The 6,142-nt window shown below is 44.4% G+C and overlaps 1 long non-coding RNA gene across 2 annotated transcripts; it reads left to right on the forward strand.

Annotated features, from left to right (window-relative positions):
* The first annotated feature begins 1,614 nt into the window (after window positions 1–1,614).
* On the forward strand, window positions 1,615–4,888 carry LOC310689602. 2 transcript variants are annotated; one of them, XR_014517547.1, is made up of 3 exons: window positions 1,615–1,823; window positions 3,039–3,144; window positions 3,739–4,888. It is a non-coding gene; the product is annotated as an uncharacterized lncRNA (long non-coding RNA). The 2 variants fall into 2 exon arrangements; XR_014517548.1 differs by lacking the exon at window positions 1,615–1,823 and adding an exon at window positions 2,044–2,443.
* Window positions 4,889–6,142: the final 1,254 nt, after the last annotated feature.

The following is a 6,142-nucleotide window of genomic DNA, read 5'->3' on the forward strand; positions in this document are numbered from 1 at the left end:
TTACTCAAAAACATCCCATCCCATTGAATGGAAATGCTCTCAAAGAAGCATGTTTAGGCTTACAGCCATGCAGTGCAACCATCACCATACCTACTGAGTTCAGTGGCATTTACTCCTGTGTAAGTGGGTTAGGACTGCAGCCTTAGTTGTCGCTCTGCATCTCCTCATGTACTTGGTACCATTTTTCATTTCCATCAACCTCTGATTGCTGTTCCCTCAAGTTCTGCTACGTAACTGGAGAATATGCACAGTTCAGATATACATACACCTAGTCTCAATGCAGCCTTTTTGCTGGACAGATTCAGGTTATATGTGATTTTGTTGTCCAAAAAGAAAAAAATGGAAAGGAGATAAATGCAGATTATAGAACACAATTTCTATTTTAGCATAAATCCATAGTTATTTAGATGTCCCGTTTCTCCCTCTCTCTGCCTTCCTCATATTTGTTCCACAGTCTCAGATAATGTGTAGCTCAAATGAGGTTACCCTTGACCATTTCACAGCTGCACAAAAGTTGAGTAAGAGGTTACACAAAAGGAAAGGAAAACTGAAGGGGAGAGTTCATTTTGGTTTAAAATGGTTTCAGGCAAGAATGCTAGTGCTCTCTCGTTGTGACCGGGCGATGCAGACTGTGCCTCAGGTGGCAGATTGTGGGGTGCCATCATCAATTAGGAAACTGTCAATTCCTTAATTTATTTTCCTCATCTGGATTTTCCTCCTCTGGCACAAAAAGGCATTGGTTTATAAGTCCTTGAGAGTCCTAAAGACAAGTTGCAGTAAGCTATCTAATCAGGATGTTGATGGTTCCCAAGGTGTTATCTGTGGGCACAGCCTAAACCACTGTTGTCTCCCCCAGAGCAGCAAGAGCACTCGTATGCTATAAGATTTTTCCCCCATGGCAAAGGCTTGTGCATATTCCAGGGCAGGCACCTTTGCAAGCCTTTCTACATCATCCCTTCCCACTCATGACGAAGCTGTGTACAGGCTCAGGGACAAAAGGGAAGTAATTTTAATTGCACAAGGGATCACAAGGAACTCCAGGGAATGGGGCAATTATTTTCACAAGTTTTTTGAGTCAGGGAGGTGCATGTGCTTTTGACAGATGGCATGGCTGTGATTCATAAGGAATGCTCTCTTGCTCTCTGGTGCAATGTCCATCCAAAACAAATGCACCTGACAGTGGGATTGTTCTCTGGATCTGCTCACTGTCACAATGTGCATACTTGTCATCCTTTGTACAGCAAAACTGTTTGGGCTGTGTTGTAAGAGCTGGGCTGGCCTATAGGATTGTTTTGTTTTGCTTTGCTTTACTGTACCTTGACATATAAAAGTGCTGATACTTCTTTTCTACTTGGCTGTTTCTCAACTATTCTGGAGGCTTGACCACTTTGCTAGGTCTGGGATCCAGCATCGGGACTCCACTGCCTTCATCGCCTTCCACCAAGGAATGAGACTGTTTTCTGCTTGGGGGTACTCTACAGCCTGATTGGCATAGGTGGCATGTATGGGGTGGGCAACGGACTTGTGTATTGGGGTGCCACGTCCTTTAAAAACTGATTCGATCTCCAATTCTATTAATTAGCTTCAAGCCTTTTTTTATTTATGTCCCGTTTTGTCTACAGGGCTCTGATCACATACATTGTCTTTGTCTTTGTCATCATTATTGCTGTCTTCTTTCAGTAATTACCTCAAGTGCTTTAAATGAGACACCCTTGATGCCTCCCATCCAGACACTAACACTTCCAGGTCATTCTTTCGGTGCCTTCTCTACTTAGGCACAGGTTCAGTCATTGAAGGGAAACTATACTTCCTCATGGGGTTTGGTAAGTGATGATTAACTTCAAAGCATGAGCATTTTGCTGTTACTCTTCAAACATGTATTTATTTACATGCCCCTTTTTCAACAGTGATCTGTGGCCAAAGCGGCTTACAATAAACATTCAAGATACAGAGCATTGAGTTGGAGGAGAGTCGATGTACAAATCAGTAAAACCAAAATGACAAAAAACCACACACCCAAACCCCACAAATTTAGCAAATGTAGAATAAATTCAGTGTTGTAAAGGGAACCAGACTTCAATACAAAGCAAAGGAAAAGTTAACCAACATTGAAGTACAGTACCAGATTCTGGTATGACTGCACTCCAAGGAGCCTCAGTCACCTGGCTTAAGTTCAGTTCAGCAGTTCAGCAGGCTAGATGGCATTCAGCTGACTCTCACAAGGCTGCTGCAGGGGATGATGACAGCAGCAGAAAGGAAATGCTGGGGACAGCAATGATGGGAAGGCCTCTTCGCCTGCTACTGGGAAATTCCACCTGCTGGGGCAGGTCTTACTGCACAAGGTCGTCTCACTAGGTTGGGTGACATACAGCAAGCACCTACATCTCTCCCCCAGAGGAGACCAGCAGCACCAAAAGGGAAATGTCCTTGGAGGGCTATGATGGTAAGTCCTCTTCCCCAGCCACCTAGCATTGCGCATGCTTTGAATGCAAGAGGCTTCAGCCTTAAATCCCTGGCTGTATCTTCAAGTATGACTGAGAGAATCCTTGCCTTTGGAAAGAGCCACTGACCGTTAGTGTCAACATTACTGAGCTAGATGGACCAATGGCAAGGCAGATTCCTATGTTTCTGTGTGTGTTGTTTCAATAGCATGTGAATGTGTGTTTGTGAGAAATCCAGCTCATTCATTTCTAAGCTCTTGTCCCTGTTTTCCATTCCCTGTTGTGTCTAAGCAATGTTCTTAACCTTCCCTTTGGCCAGGGGCATAGGAGCCAAGGCTTGAGGTCCCTTTGCACACACCCCACCAATAAAATATTTGAGGGGGCCGCTCCCCAAGTTTATGGGCATTGACATTAAAATTATGTGCATGCACCATGTCTTGTGATTGAACATGTGGAGTGAGGCTTACCTGCCCCCCATATTTTATTCAAGTTGGCACCTCTGGCCAGGGTGGGGAACCTTAGGCCTAGAAGCCAGGTGTGGCCCTCTGGGCCCCTCTCCGGGCCATTCTCTCACTGACCTTGCTTTGCTTGCTTAAGGGTTTTTGCCTGTCTGGATTGTGTCCTTGAACTCTGATGATGTCTCTAGCTTGCCTGCATATTAGACAAGAAAGGGCTGTGAATATGTGCAGCCTCCTGTGCAAAGGTAAAATTAACATTTGTTGCACCCTCCCCACTGGCATGTGGTCCTCAGAAGGTTGTGCAGAATGCAATGTGGACCTCCATCTGAAAAGGTCCCCTCCTGTCTTAGGCAAGGCAGCTGCCCTTTAGTCCAACAATCCTTGCGTTCTCCATATCAAAACTAGGGGCTGAGAAATGCCCCTTAGCTACTCAAAGAGATGAGTTTTGATGGTCCCAAGTCACCTTCAGCTGTACACTTGCTGGTTTGCTGAAAGAGGGAATTAGGTGATTAGAATTACAATGCCGGCATGGAATTGTTCACCGGGGTATTTCTGAGTTCATTGAGGGAGTGAACTATTTAGAAGAGTCTACTATAGCAACGCGTTATCTGTGTATTGCTACATGTATTATAACTGCCTCATAATTTCATCTGATAGCGGCTGCTTCCTGTATTCCTGAGCATTAGTAAAATAAATTTTAACAAATTGCTGGCGAAAATCCAGCTCGGGTGTGTTCTACCATTTGGAAATTGCCGCAAGCAGCTATTGACCTACAGTCTAGCACTAGACTGGTGTGCAGTAAATGCCACTCAATAATTCCACTGCCTGGCTAATTCCAGGGGATCATGACTTGCCTGCTTCTGAAAGGCTCGTGGTGGATGAAGAAGTCTGAACTGGCCCTGTGGTGTCTTTGCGCTCTGGTTTCATTCCAAACTCTTAGCGGGGATAAGAAGAACCTCCTGGGCACAGCTGCTTGTCATTCTTCTCATATTTGACTGAAGCTCTGTTGGCACGTTTCTGGTTCATCGGCTCAAAAAAGTCATGTGTCTTGTCTTTGTGGTCCATGTTTAATGGGGGCAGGTATTCCACTCTGGGGAAGGACACGAGGATGCGTCACAGGGCCTGCTTTAAACACCCCAAGCTGGCCACTGCTTTTGGAGGACCCTGTCCAGTGTTGAAGTAAGATTCAGCAGCTGATGGGGCTGATTTTTATATGTGGCTCTGCGGAGGGGAACATCTTGAACGTTGCCTCAGGCAGCCACAAGTCTTGGGCCAGCCCTGGTGCAAGAACAGGGCTCTTCCGTAGAGAATATGGAGGAGGGGCTAATTGATAGCATACTATTGCAGCCCTGCTGTTGATGTTTTGTTGCGTTCTTCATTCTTGTGAGTGTTTTTAGAGGGGAGGGGGACTTTGCATTTGCGTTGGTTTTACTATGAATTGAGAGCCAGCTCGTGTGTGGATCTTAAGATGAAAGAGTGGGATAGAATTGTTTTAAATAATGACAGTCCAAAGGGTGTACGTTTGTTCTCTTATGGGTATAATACAGAAACAGGAAGAAAGGCTAAAGGACAGAAAAGACATGGATCTCACCTTGCAAATCTGCAGATAAGGCTGGCAAAATGCTAAAACCACAAGCCACTTGGTAGAGGAAGCAAAACATGACACCTCCTCACAATGTGATTCTCATTCAGCCCCAAGTCATATAAATGCTTGTGTGTCCCTTTATAATCCTTGGCTACAGGGCGGCTTCAGTCCTCAAAACCTGATGTCAGAGCCTCTAACAAACCAGTTGTGCTAACAGCTGCAAGATTTGAGACCATGGTGAGGAGCACATTAAATCCCTTTTTAATAAGCTCCTTATTAAAGTGCAAACATATTACTTATTCTTTCTGATGTAATGGATGTTTTATTCCTAGTGGATTTTGCAACCAGCCTTAGCAACACTTATGTTTTTGCTCTCTTGTGCTTTTTTTGTGTGGACTGGGTCAGAGGGGTTTTGTTTATTTTTTCTTATTATTATTTTTGCCTCTGAACAAAAAATGCTCAAGCACTTACCTCATTGCCTTGTTTTCCTTCCTTGAGATCAGAAGAAAGTTATCTCATTTATGCATGTGCCCAGGGCCTTGGAATTAAAAAGAAGTTTTTGTTGTCTCTGAGAGAGCTGCCATCATCCATTTCCAGGGTTATTCAATAAGTGTGTGGATATATTAATCCCCCACAGGCATACACTGAAGCATCCAAGACATGGGCCTCATTATTTCTTCCACCATTATCATCCCCCTGGATTTGCTTTCAGGCCTGGCTTCCCAGAATGCAAAACTGGAACAGACTTTTTTCTTTTACCCAGAGGGATATTGCAAGAGATGAATACAGTATATTGAATTCTGTCTGTTGTTTGGTTACTATTGCATACAGTTTGAAGAAGAAGAAGAAGAAGAGTTTGGATTTGATATCCCGCCTTTCACTCCCTTTAAGGAGTCTCAAAGCGGCTAACATTCTCCTTTCCCTTCCTCCCCCACAACAAACACTCTGTGAGGTGAGTGGGGCTGAGAGACTTCAAAGAAGTGTGACTGGCCCAAGGTCACCCAGCAGCTGCATGTGGAGGAGCGGAGACGAGAACCCGGTTCCCCAGATTACAAGACTACCGCTCTCAACCACTACACCACACTGGAATTGAGTGGAATGGCTTCATGTAGAGTTTTTAACCACAGTATTCTTTGACCTTTGGAGTGTACCTACAGCACAGGACTTTTCTGAGCAGCCTGAGCCCTGGACTCTAGAGGGTCTTCTAAATTTGATCACTCGGAACCTTGATCCTTGCAGTATTTTAATACATAATTTATTTTCAGTATTGTGTCTTGTGGTGTATGTGTGCAAATGAAGGGTTTGCTACTGCATCTTTTATAAATCGCAATCTAATATTTTAGATAGAGTCGTACCTTGGATCCCGAACGCCTTGTAAGTCAGAACGTTTTGGCTCCTAGAAGTGAGTGTTCCGGTTTGCAAACATTCTCTGGAACCCGAATGTCCGACACGACTTCCGCGGCTTCCGATTGGCTGCAGGAGCTGGCACGCCTTGGTTTCTAAACGTTTTGGAAGTCAAACGGACTTCCGGAACAGATTCCGTTCGACTTCTGAGGTACCCTTGTACTGCTTTATAGTCCATGGTGTTTATCTGAGTGGACACATGTGCATCATAACATCTTTGGGTATTGTTCCATATTTTAAAAAACACACTTTAA

Source organism: Podarcis liolepis (assembly GCF_965112155.1).
Source record: "Podarcis liolepis genome assembly, chromosome: 12".
NCBI lineage: Eukaryota > Metazoa > Chordata > Lepidosauria > Squamata > Lacertidae > Podarcis > Podarcis liolepis.